The following is a 14,107-nucleotide window of genomic DNA, read 5'->3' on the forward strand; positions in this document are numbered from 1 at the left end:
AGGTGTAGTTAATATAGGAATGTCTTCTTTTGATAAGGACAAGTTCATGTTGATCGATGTACTCCATAATTTAGGATAATATCCTAATAGTCTTAACGAAAGTCAGTAATTCTAAGTTTAATGTACGTGTATATCTTACTGGAGGACCTTAGGTCTAGGGAATAGATCCTCAATTGAATATCCTGATAAATTTACAGTTCGGAACCATGCATGCTCAATTTTCGATGTCTTATTTCGTACTCACGTGGAGACTTTACCTTTTAACATGATGGAACGAGCTAACGGGCGATTGGTGAGATTGGTTAACACCCGATGATGACATGTAAATATTGTAAATATTTCTTTCTTTGGCATTTTTCAGTAGCTAGTTGTCGATTTAGAGATTTTCTAGTGTCAAGATATTTATTTTCTGTGCATTTGTGTTGTGGTGATGTGTGACACTTTGATGGTGTTGATTCATTATGTGGACAGGATTTTCATTTTGAAGATTTTTTTCTATTTATTGATTTTCCGTAGGGTCATAATTCTCAATTTATTCTTTTAATGACCAAGCAATAATAAGTTTTGTTATTAGTTCTCACGAGGAGATAAGTGGGAAGACGTGACAGATATATTCGACGTCTCTAATTAACTTTCAGAAAACAAAGGCAAGTTCAAATTTTCATTTAAATGTTAACAAAATTTTTGATGAACAGAATTTCAGTCCATGTTTTGTCAGGGTAGTAAATGAACTAATATGGATATTTTCTGTTATACACTTCATTAAAATTAATGCATTTTTCCAGATTGTTCGAGGAATTCTACGAAAGATCTCATTTTTCTAATCAATCAAACTTTAAATTACTAAATGAATGTTTTCAAACGAAGAAAAAGTAATGTTATATTCAACACGCTGTTAGAATGGTAGGAAAAACTAAGTTACGTGTACCATCCCATTTGTTAGTATTTTTTGTCAGATCAAGAGCAATAGTAATTAACGTAACGTAGCGATTATTTTCATTATCATAGATGTCAGGATGATTAATATTTCATTTTCTTTGTATAAAAGTGTGATATGTTCTCTATACTCGAAACATTCATATTTTCAAAACCTTATGTCAATCCTGCCACTTGCATATTTTGTTAAGTCTGCGGTCCTGTGAACTGAGCACCCCTGGGATGTCTCTTGTTTGCCGGCAGACCTAGTACGGGGACAATACATACATACATACATACATACATACATACATACATACATACATACATACATACATACATACATACATACATACATTCATACATACATACATACATACATACATACATACATACATACATACATACATACATACATACATACATACATACATAATCATTATAGACTGTTATGCCTTTCAACGTTCAGTCTGCAAGCCTCTGTGAATTTACTAAACGTCACCACAATCCTCGATTTGCAACTAGTGTTGTGGCCTCATTTAGTTCTATACCTCTTATCTTTAAATCGTTAGAAACCGAGTCTAACCATCGTAGTCTTGGTCTACCTCTACTTCTATTGCCTTCTATAACAGAGTCCATTATTCTCCTAGGTAACCTGTCCTCCTCCGTTCGCCTCACATGATCCCTCCACCGAAGCCGATGTATGCGTACAGCTTCAGCCACCGAGTTCATTCCTAAATTAGCCTTTATCTCCTCATTCCCAGTACCCTCCTGCCATTGTTCCCACCTGTGTGTACCAGCAATTATTCTTGCTACTTTCATGTCTGTTACTTCTAACTTATGAATAAGATATCCTGAGTCTACCCAGCTTTCGCTCCCGTAAAGCAAAGTTGGTTTGAAAACAGACCGATGTAAAGATAGTTTCGTCTGTGAGCTGACTTCCTTCTTACAGAATACTGTTGATCGCAACTGCGAGCTCACTACATTAGCTTTACGACACCTTGACTCAATCTCAGAGAGCTCACAACCTAAATACTTGAAATTATCGACTTGTTCTAGCTTCGTATCACCAATCTGACATTCAATTCTGTTGAATTTCTTACCTACCGACATCAGTTTAGTCTTCGAGAGGCTAATTTTCATACCATACTCATTGCACTTATGTTCAAGCTCCAAGATATTAGACTGCAGGCTTTCGGAACAATCTGCCATTAAGACCAAGTCGTCAGCATAGGCCAGACTGCTTACTACATTTCCACCTAACTGAATCCCTCCCTGCCATATTATACCTTTCAGCAGATGATCCATGAAAACTACAAACAGCAAAGGTGAAAGATTGCAGTCTTGTTTAACCCCTGTAAGTACCCTGAACCAAGAACTCATTCTACCATCAATTCTCACTAAAGCCCAATTGTCAACATAAATGCCTTTGACTGATTTTAATAATCTACCTTTAATTCCATAGTCCCCCAGTATAGTAAACACATTTTCCCTCGGTACCCTGTCATATGCTTTCTCTACATCTACGATACGTAAACACAACTTCGTATTCCTCTCTTAGCATATTTCAATTACCTGGCGCATACTGAAAATCTGATCCTGACAGCCTCTCTGTGGCCTGAAACCACAGTGGTTTTCATCCAACTTCCTCTCAACGACTGATCGCACCCTCCCTTCCAAGATGCCAGTGAATACTTTGCCTGGTATACTAATCAATGAGATACCTCGATAGTTGTTGCAATCCTTCCTGTTCCCTTGCTTATACATAGTTGCAATTACTGCTTTTGTCCAATGTGAAGGTATCTTACTAACACTCCATGCTAATCTCATTATGCTATGAAGCCGTTTCATCCCTGCCTTCAATTATACGTCACCATTTCAGGTCTAATTTCATCTAATCCTGCTGCTTTATGGAAATGGAGTTTATTTACCATCCTTTCCACTTCCTCAAGCGTAATTTCACCAACGCCATTTTCCTCCTCCCCATGAGCTTGGCTGTTCGCAACACCACCAAGATGATTTCCTTTTACATTGAGAAGATGTTCATAATATTACCTTCACCTCTCCAGTGATTACATGGGATCTATTATGAGTTCACCTGAATTACTCAAAACACTGTTCATTTCCTTTTTTCCCTCCCTTATTAAGATTCTTTATTACTGTCCAGAAATGTTTACCTGCTGCTTGTTCTAGCCTTTCCAGGTTATTACCAAAATTTTCCCACCACTTCTTTTTGGATTCAACAACTATTTGTTTCGCTCTGTTTCTTTCATCTACGTACAAATCCCTGTCTGCCTCAGCCCTTGTTTGGAGCCATTTCTGATAAGTCTTCTTTTTACGTTTACAAGCTGCTCTCACTTCATAATTCCACCAAGATGTTCGCCTTTTCTCATCTTTACATACAGTTGTTCCTAGATATTCCCTTGCTGTTTCTGCTACAGCATCCCTGTGTGTTACCCATTCACTTTCTATATCCTGACCTGCTTACTGTCTACCGTTCGAAACTTCTCACTAATCATATCCATGTACTTCTGTCCAATTTCCTCGTCCTGGAATTTTTTTACCCTTATTCGTTTGCAGACAGATTTCACTTTCACTACCCTAGGCCTAGAGATACTTAGTTCACTACAGATCAGATAGTGGTCTGTATCATCGAAAAATCCCCGGAAAACACGCACATTCCTAACAGATTTCCTGAATTCGTAGTTGGTTAAGATCTAGTCTATTATGGATTCGGTACCCCTAGCCTACCATGTGTAGCGGTGAATAGCCTTACGCTTGAAATATGTATTCGTAACTGCTAAACCCATACTAGCACAGAATTCCAGCAAACACATACCATTCCCATTAGCTTTCATATCTTCCCCACATTGACCAATCAACCTTTCGTATCCTTCAGTTCTATTCCCAACTCTCGCATTGAAATCGCCCTTTAGCACTATTCTATCCTTGTTGTTGACCCTGACCACGATGTCACTCAATGCTTCATAAATCTTGTCAACTTCATCCTCATCTGCACCCTCACATGGTGAATACGCGGAGACAATTCTAGACCTAATGTCTCCAACTCACAAATCTACCCATACCATTCGCTCAGTTACGTGCCTAACAGAAACTATGTTGCGTGCAGTGGTATTCCTGATAAAGAGCCCTACCCCACACTCTGGCCTTCCCTTTCTAACCCCCGTCAAGTACACTTTATAATCTCCTATCTCTTCCTCATTATCTCCCCTTACCCGAATATCACTTACTCCTAGCACATCCAGATGCATCCTCTTTGCTGACTCAGCCAGTTCTACCTTCTTTCTTCCATAAGCCCCATTAATATTGATAGCTTCCCATCGAATTCTATTTCGTTCGCCAAGTTGTTTCCAAGGAGTCCCTCGCATGTGAAATGGGAGGTACAAACTGGGGTGCAAAGGCACTGGCTGTGTGTTACTCTGCTGCGGAATACGCATCCCCTGTGTGGTATAGGTCATCCCACGCCAAGACTGTGGACCCTGCCCTGAATGAAGCTTGTAGATTAATTACAGGATACCTGAAACCTATCCCTGTTGAGAAGCTACACAGTCTTGCTGGCATTGCACCTCCAAGTATTCATCGAGAAATCGCTGCTGATCAAGAACGACTGAAGGTTGAGAATGTTGAAGCTCACCCGCCGTTTGGTCATCATCAATCTCAATCTATGCTGAAATCCAGAAAAAAGTTTCCTCCAGACATCAAAGTCCTTGAAAGGACCACCAGATAAGGCAAGACTTTCCTTGTGGAATTCTAAGCAGCAAGAATTACTGGAGCCGCGTGAACATCTTTCGGCTGGTTACAATGAAGACTGGAGTGTTTGGAGGTCCCTAAACCGATTAAGAACTGGTGTCGGCAGGGCTAAGTCCTTACTTAAGCACGGGGCTTCACATCAGAGGACAGCAAGTGCGACTGCGGTGAAGAACAAACAGTAATCCACATGTGTTAATGTCCTCTCTGCCCATTTTCATGTTCAGAGCAAGATTTAATGCTTGCTCATGACAATGCCATAGTTGTGGCTCAATTTTGGAAAAACATCATCGTGATGTATGTTAAATTTGGTCAATTTTCCTTTTGTTTGTCTATTTTTGTAAGTTTTGTACACTGACTGACAGAGCAAATGCAACACCAAGAACGAGTGGTTCGAAAGGGATGAAAGTTGGGGAAAAAACAGAGACGGCACGGACGAATAATTGATGTTTATTTCAAACCGATATGCAGGTTACACAATGCGCACGGCATCGACTCAGTAGGATGTTGGACCACCGCGAGCGGCGATGCACGCAGAAACACGTCGAGGTACAGATTCAATAAGAGTGCGGATGGTGTCCTGAGGGATGGTTCTCCACTCTCTGTCAACCATTTGCCACAGTTGGTCGTCCGTACGAGGCTGGGGCAGAGTTTGCAAACGGCGTCCAATGAGATCCCACACGTGTTCGATTGGTGAGAGATCCGGAGAGTACGCTGGCCACGGAAGCATCTGTACACCTCGTAGAGCCTGTTGGGAGATGCGAGCAGTGTGTGGGCGGGCATTATCCTGCTGAAACAGAGCATTGGGCAGCCCCTGAAGGTACGGGAGTGCCACCGGCCGCAGCACATGCTGCACGTAGCGGTGGGCATTTAACGTGCCTTGAATACGCACTAGAGGTGACGTGGAATCATACACAATAGCGCCCCAAACCATGATGCCGCGTTGTCTAGCGGTAGGGCGCTCCACAGTTACTGCCGGATTTTACCTTTCTCCACGCCGACGCCACACTCGTCTGCGGTGACTATCACTGACAGAACAGAAGCGTGACTCATCGGAGAACACGACGTTCCGCCATTCCCTCATCCAAGTCGCTCTAGCCCGGCACCATGCCAGGCGTGCATGTCTATGCTGTGGAGTCAATGGTAGTCTTCTGAGCGGACGTCGGGAGTGCAGGCCTCCTTCAACCAATCGACGGGAAATTGTTCTGGTCGATATTGGAACAGCCAGGGTGTCTTGCACATGCTGAAGAATGGCGGTTGACGTGGCGTGCGGGGCTGCCACCGCTTGGCGGCGGATGCGCCGATCCTCGCGTGCTGACGTCACTCGGGCTGCGCCTGGACCCCTCGCACGTGCCACATGTTCCTGCGCCAACCATTTTCGCCACAGGCGCTGCACCGTGGACACATCCCTATGGGTATCGGCTGCGATTTGACGAAGCGACCAACCTGCCCTTCTCAGCCCGATCACCATACCCCTCGTAAAGTCGTCTATCTGCTGGAAATGCCTCCGTTGACGGCGGCCTGGCATTCTTAGCTATACACGTGTCCTGTGGCACACGACAACACGTTCTACAATGACTGTCGGCTGAGAAATCACGGTACGAATTGGGCCATTCGCCAACGCCGTGTCCCATTTATCGTTCGCTGCGTGCGCAGCACAGCGGCGCATTTCACATCATGAGCATACCTCAGTGACGTCAGTCTACCCTGCAATTGGCATAAAGTTCTGACCACTCCTTCTTGGTGTTGCATTTGCTCTGTCAGTCAGTGTAAATAGTCTAATTATCACTTTATTTTAACTGTATGATTAAGTATGCTTCTGACACGAGTAATTAAATAAATAATATAGGTCCGTGGCTTGCATAAAATGTTCTGAGCTCGGTAAATTCATGAAGCAGGATGCTACCATACTTGCACATAGTCCAAGTATGGATATCTCCTCTAACGGGTTATGGACCACGGGTGAATTGAACAGTCCTAGCCGCCTGAGCACAAGAAGGGCCATGACTCAGAGTATGTCCGAGATGCCCACTTCCATTCCATAGCAACTTGTATCCCGAATCTCAGGATCACTTACAGGGTCACTCAGCGGTTGCCCATGATTCACGAACTAGAACGTGACTACAGTAACCCACACCATGAATACTGGTAGGCAATCAAAGATTGTGCTGTACAATGTGGTGTAAAAAACGTCGTCGGGCTGAATGATATAAGGGACAGTGGAAAATATATATGATTAATCATCTCCATCGGGGCTACCACGTTCACAAAAGTGGTGAGGTGTCAGATGAAATCGATATTTATATTGCGGAGTAAGGACATGATTATATCGTAGGCAGATGATAGTAGTAATATGTCATCTAGAGTATTGGGTTGTTATGAACCACGATTGTAGAGGAATAAAAGGTTGGACTTGGTAGTACGATCTAACTTTGTACTTGGTAATAACATGCCATTCTGATTGCCATTCAGAGTGAGCCTTGTCTTGACATGTATACAATTTTCAGTGGGGGATAATAGCTATAGGAAAGGCGAGAAGCGGAAGACTTGCTGCTTGCTTTGCATAAATATCTGTTCGCTCATTGCCAAAAATTCCATTATGCGCTGGCACCCAGACGAAAGTGAGATATACGTTGGAGTGATCAAGTGTATAAATAAGATGTTTTATGTTAAATAGGTACCAATTGTATGAGAATGAGGTAGAGGAGAGTGATTGTAGTACACTCATAGAATCAGTGTAAATGGTTGCTTTTGCATAATTGTGTTGTGTAACATAAACAACAGCTTGGCGTACAGAAAAACGTTCAGCAGAATAAATGGAAAAGTGATTATGTAATCTAAATTGTTGGCCAAACTGAGGTTGAACAGCGAAAAAGGCCGCTCCAACGCCAGCCGATAACTTAGAGCTATCTGTGTATATATCGACAGTACTTTTAAAAGGGGAGACACGTATTTTTTTCGGAAACGGTGCCTGTGAGCAGTGCTGATTTGCAACGCGGTAATAGTTAGAGGCAGGAGGGAGAATAACATAAGGACGATGAATGAAACATTCATAAGAAAAGGAGAAATACGGCAAGAAATGCGTGCGCAAAAGAGCATCGCGATATCCATGTAATAGATATGTGCGTGGTATAGTGTTGACATTTTGTGAGGACCTTGATGGGGAAGAGTGGAAAGTTCGTACAACAGTTGTAATGTTGGCATGAGGGGAGTCACTAAGATGACAAATTTCTTTAAGTGGTATTTTGTTGTTAACATAAGTCTGCGTATTTTTAGAGGAGGCTCGCAAGCTTCCACACGTAAAGCGTTAGTGGGCGTTGTGTGAAGAGCATCGAGACAGATGCGAAGAGCACTGAATTGGGACGTATTTAGATGCGCTAAAGTAGTAGTGGGCACCGTAGTCAATATAGGCACGGACTCTGGCCTTATATAAAGAAAGACCGGTCGCCGTGTTCGCTCCCCAGTTTCTGCGCGTGGTAGTTCGGAGGACATTTAAAGAGAAGTAGCTTTATAACGTAGATGTTTAATATGGGGAGTCCAGGTTAGTTTAGGTCTAAATGTAGTCCAATGTATTTATAATGGGCACAGGGAGGGATAGAATACGTATCGAACATAAGAGGGTTCCGGTCGTAATTACGGCGATGGGTAAAGATCATAGTTGAGCTTTTGGATTTTGCCAGATGGAGGCCATGGGATTCCAACCACGATGTAGACTCGTTCATAAGTTGTGACATTCGCTGTCGGCATATATCTTTGTTGGTGTGAGATATGTAAAGAACGATGTCATCAGCGTACGCTATTATGCGTGCGGGACGCGTTATTAGCCTGTCAAAATCGCTCATGTAAAGAGCGAAAAGTATCCCGCTGAGAATGTCTCCTTGCGGCAAACCATTTGACGTCTGCCGACTAGAAATAGGATGTTGAGATGGTTTTATTATAAAATTACGGTATGTAAATAATTGTTTTAAAATAGAAATAAAACCAGAACGGAATAGATTCATATGTTCCTTTAATATCATGAAACGTAGGTATGGTACTGTGGCGGCGTGCCTTGGCCAAAAATAGATCGAGTACAATGGTGTTTATAGCATCGTGTGTGCTACGGCTTTTAAGAAACGCATATTGATTTTTTGGGACCAGGTTATTGTACTCAAGCACCCATGTAAATCTTTGTAGTATTATATTAAGGAATGTTTTCCTCATACATGAATTTAGAACAATCCCACGGTAACTGTACAAATCAGAAGCTATCTTATTCGGTTTAAGGATTGGTACAAGAAAGAAGTCATTCCATTGATATGGCACTTTACATGTCGATAAGATGGTATTATCCCGTAGCTTGGCATTAAAAACTCGGAGGGAATAAGCATTATGATGTTTTAAAGCAAAATAGTTGTGAGGCGATAAGTTTTTGCGATAATAGCGAAATAATCTTTTACGTTTCTGTGTAATGTTGTGACTCTCATCATCCCACCATCGCAGACGACAAGGTTGTCGTGGTTGAGGGGTTGTAACGACTTTAAAAGGGTGATAGATATTGATATAGCGAAAGACGTTCTGCAGGAGGGAATCGTATGTTAACATATTATAAGGCATGAAAGAAAGTTGAGTTTCAATAAAGTGACGGAAGGTATTCGCGTCAAAATTCTTAAGCGATCGTAGCATAGGAATATTTCTGGTGTCAAACAGAGACGAGTACGGTCTACTGATGCCGTACGTAATAATGATGGGAAAGTGATCGCTTGTAAATGTATCTATGCCATGTTGTGAGTAGTGCCATAGAACTACGACATAGAGTAAGATCTACCGCGCTGGGGGTGGTGGAGCCTGGGGGAGTCAATCTTGTGGGAGAGCCATCGTTATTTATTATGAGATTATGTTGATATGACGCATCTAAGAGATGGATACCTTTGACGAGTCAGAATCACTACCCCACACTGTATGATGACAAATTAGATCACCGATTCGGATAATCTTTGATGCATGATCAAACTGAGGGAAATAGTTCGACCATTGCTCTTCTGAAATATAAATATCCGGGGGACAATAGATATTGATAATGTATATATCGCTACAAAGGATACCGAGACTGAAGGTGTATGGAATTAGAGTAGTAATGTGTAATGGTTGATATAATATGTGGTTTTGAACGGGGAGTGCCACACCACCAAATCCTTGCCCATCACATCGTTCAGTATTATAACCCGGAAAAGAAAAATTATGACTCGGCAAACACCATGTCTCTTGTAAAGCTATAACCTGAGGGTATGTTTGTTGGATAAGTAATTTTAGTTAATGTTGCTTAGTTAGGATGCTCCTGGCGTTCCGATGCGTGAGACTGTCAGATAATGAGATATTTGGTGATAGTCTACCATAAGTTGGATTAGTTGTACAAGTTTATTGGTAATATAATTTCGTAGATGTATACGTTGGCGTTGGATATTATCTAACAATGGTGGTTGTGCCACACTTTCTGATACATTTCGAGCTCCTAAAGCGGGTGGTATAGATGGGGCGGTTGAATGGGAAGTGGACGGCAGTGAAAGGGATTGAGAAACTGGTGCTGGAGGACCACGGATTAGATTTAAATAACCATCTCGGTCATATCCTGGTACAGGTACAGGCCGAATTTGTTGAGTAACAATTTGAGTGAAATTGCGTTTTCTTGGTTGTTTGGCAGGCATAGGAGATGCAGCTTGAGGTAGAGGGGGAAACTCTGCCAATGCCAATCAGGAGAATAACTTGGGTGTTGAAGCTTAGAGAAGCTTAGAAGGGGATATTCTCAGTGCTCATGCATTTTTTAATTTGGAACTGGTGTTGTTGTTTGGGACAGGTGGCAGAATCAGTCAGATGGGGGCCTAGACTGTGGACGCATTTAAAGAATGTTTCTATACAGTCTTTAGTAGAATGGAAAAGTGATCAACGACCACATCTGGTAGTATTTGCCCGAGAATTCTTGTGTCGGTGGCCATACCTTTGGCGCTTGCCGCAAAGGATAGGAACAAAAATAAACGGTTCAACCGTCATATGAACACTGTATAGAGAAACATGTTGAGGGAGCGCCAGTCCACTTAATACCACTTTAACGGATAGATATTGTGTACTACCTTGTTGTGTGACACGACGATTAAGACGTTTAACAGATTTGACTAGGATCGGTGATTTTAAGTTTTTTGAATCTCAGGTTCCGTAAGTGTTTTTTCAACATCACGGATGATACGCACATGTATAATAATGGAATTTGGTATAAATGCTTTAATTTGAAGAGTAGTGAGAAGGGGATTAGTTAATAAAAGTATTAGCTTGCACTGCATACGGGAATTCAATCTGGAGTCGAATACACCCTTTGCGAGTAATGGGTTTCGCACGCAAATTATTTTCATGAAATTTGCGGCCCAAAGCCATCGTGTGCAAATGACTGATATTTTGGGGATTGGTGGATTCCACATATACAATATATGGGCCATAGTCAGTACTGGGATACGTTTCAGTTACAACAGGAGGAGTGGAATCCGAGTGGGGTGGATCATTGGATCCTTCCATATTTTGAGAAGAAGAATTGGATAAGTGAGCCGATTTAGGTAGTGAGTTATCATTTCCATACGGAGTTCTATTTCCCGTTCAACCTGTAGCTGTGACGGATCAGGCAATTCGTCACCTCCACTATGCGTTGCCATATCACACGCACTACACTGATATTTAAATGATAGTAATACGCTATGTAACACACACTTCACTACACTGCACTCGACCGTACGTTACTTGCAACCGCACGCACTATACAGGCAACCGTTCCGGTCCGCTGCCAAGCAGCAACTCTAAGTTCTGATAGGTATTATTTGGTCTTGCTCGTTCCTTCTCTTTTGATTTTTCTGATTCATAACGCCAAATCGGGTATGCACCTTTTTTAAAATCAATGACAACTTGTGCAGATCGACTATGTTATTGTTTATTTAACCTAAACTAAAGTCCATTTCACAATTAAAATACTCCTAACCTAACCTTACAAGACAAAATATATTTACAGAAAGGAAATAATCACTTCGTTTCAAGTTCCATACTTCACGGGACTGTAATTATACACTCAACTTCCACCTCGCTCCGAAATGTTATGTTAAGTTTATCTCAAGGTTCACGTTCCCGAACGTGATCCTATGCTTTGTGGAAATGGTTTTCGAATAACATACAATAGAACAAGCAAATTGTATTTTTTTAAAAGAAAAAAGACAGTTAGATGCTTTAGTTCGCTAACACAAAAACTTGGGCGGTAATGCATTATTTTTTTTTAGTGTATGGGCATTTACTGCTTATGTTCCGTTATCTTTTCCAAAATTGACCATGATCCATTTGAGGATGGCATTAGAGGGCGATTTTTTCGTATTATTTCATTGTCTACTTCGGAGCGTGAATGACCTGCCTAAGGTTGCTACCTAATGAGTAGCTTGTGAACTTCATGGAAGAATTCTTATACGAAATAAATGTTCAGGAGTACATGCATAATTTAATCTCATGGATATAATTGTAGTAACGTGACGTCGCGTATATTTGCCTGTCGCAAACCAGGGTATATCTGATATAAACCTAATGAATTGGTATAACCGTTTTCCTTTAGTTTGAGTTTCTCCATCCCATTTATTTCAAATATGATTGAAATATTTTTCCCATAGTTCTGAGAAAGGTTTAATTGTTTTTCGCACTATGGAATTATGATAATGGGACCTTCGGATAATAAACTGACAATAACCTCAACAAATGATCATATAAAATAGAGAATAGAACTGTACAACTTGCCACTGATTAACTTACTAGAAAATAAACTAAAAACGAAAATAATACTCAGGAAACAAACACGTAAATAATTAATATTTGGGTGTGCATAATAATATGTAGACTATACGTTATGGTTAGCCATCCACGGCCTTCTACATATTCTAGCTAGTCGGTTATGGCGTTGCCTACGGGATACACAAGGCCGAGAAATACAGCACTCTAAACTTGTCCTCGAGATACTTCCGACAAGCGCCGCTAGAGTGCTCTTTACTATTCTGTCTCGTCCGCTCATTGCAACACGTTGGTTTACGAAAAACTATAAAAATTAATTAAAACTAGCAATTTCAGAGGACACCAAACACGTATAAGATAAAAAATAGACTAAGAGCAATTGTATGACTTATTTTCCTGAACGTAGGCCTTTGTCTCACACTATGTTAAGACGAAATAAGTAATTCACGAAAACTTCGTGATCAATCAAGACAAATACATATCAGCAGCATTAATGTTCAAATGATCACAAGGAACAATTCAGTTAATCTCATAGAATATTATCTATAATGTATGACGTACCGATACATAAGATTAGCTTACCTGAAATGCAGGAAGTTATCACAATTTTTAGCACTTTGCGGTTCAGGGTTTCCTTCTGAAATTATTGAACGCATCATCCTGATCGGAAATTTTTGGTGAAGTTCAGATATCTTAAAACGTTTTTCTGATTTCATTGTCCGTATCCTACTTCTCAATTTAAATATTGTTTCCCTTAACCTGCTATTTGACTTTCTCGTCAATAAATATTTGGAAAAAGAGCTACTCGTAGCATTTCCCTTACATAGAAACGAGACTTGTACCCCTTTTTCGTTTGTGACGGGTGTAGAACCGTTATTTGTTGAAGATATATCATTATCTGAATCAGAAATTCTACTAAATTTTGATGGTACGTCATTTCTGGGAGACGGATCCTTCCTGCGCTTGTTAATTTTCTGTTTATGAACAGGGTACACACTAAAAACAGAAGGAACTTTGTTGTGAAGAATTCGCTTGATTGATGTGCTTACACTAAAATCTGACGTATTAAAATGCAAGCTACACACTCGAGAAGAATTGTTAGGTACCCAAAGATATCCTACTTTATCACCTTGCCTGGAAATAGCTTGCCTCCACTTCTCTCTTAAACCGCGCTCCGAAGGGAAACGTCACATTTTCTTGCTTTTTAGCAGTATCGGAAATACACAGAGGGACACAACAGTTCACCATCTTCTTAACCTCACATACATACACCGACAGAAAAAATACCGACAATAAATTGCACAAAATCAACACAACATCATTATTAGTCCGCACATCACAATGTTATAAGTCCGCCAAGAACAGAACGGAAACCTGACATCTAGCGGCCAAGCCGTGAACACGGTCGGGCCTCTTTTTCAGCGGCAAATTGCTTCTTATTTCCCGGTCTTGTGAATCTCGTAGGCAACGATTATGGTTATGATGCTCGTGTGTCAACACAATATGGCGAGTTTCTGCCGGTACGAAGGGACAACACTATTATCAATTGCAGCCTACCATTCCGATACAAACATGGTTTTTCCAACGGTAAGTACACACGACGCCCTATTATTATTAATATTATAATGTAGGTTGGTAAGGG

At 41.1% G+C, this 14,107-nt stretch overlaps 1 pseudogene; it reads right to left on the minus strand.

Annotated features, from left to right (window-relative positions):
- Positions 1-3,557: 3,557 nt before the first annotated feature.
- LOC137500468 (craniofacial development protein 2-like) lies at positions 3,558-4,187 on the minus strand (annotated as a pseudogene).
- Positions 4,188-14,107: the final 9,920 nt, after the last annotated feature.

This window comes from Anabrus simplex, chromosome 4 (assembly GCF_040414725.1).
Source record: "Anabrus simplex isolate iqAnaSimp1 chromosome 4, ASM4041472v1, whole genome shotgun sequence".
Taxonomy (NCBI): Eukaryota; Metazoa; Arthropoda; class Insecta; order Orthoptera; family Tettigoniidae; genus Anabrus; species Anabrus simplex.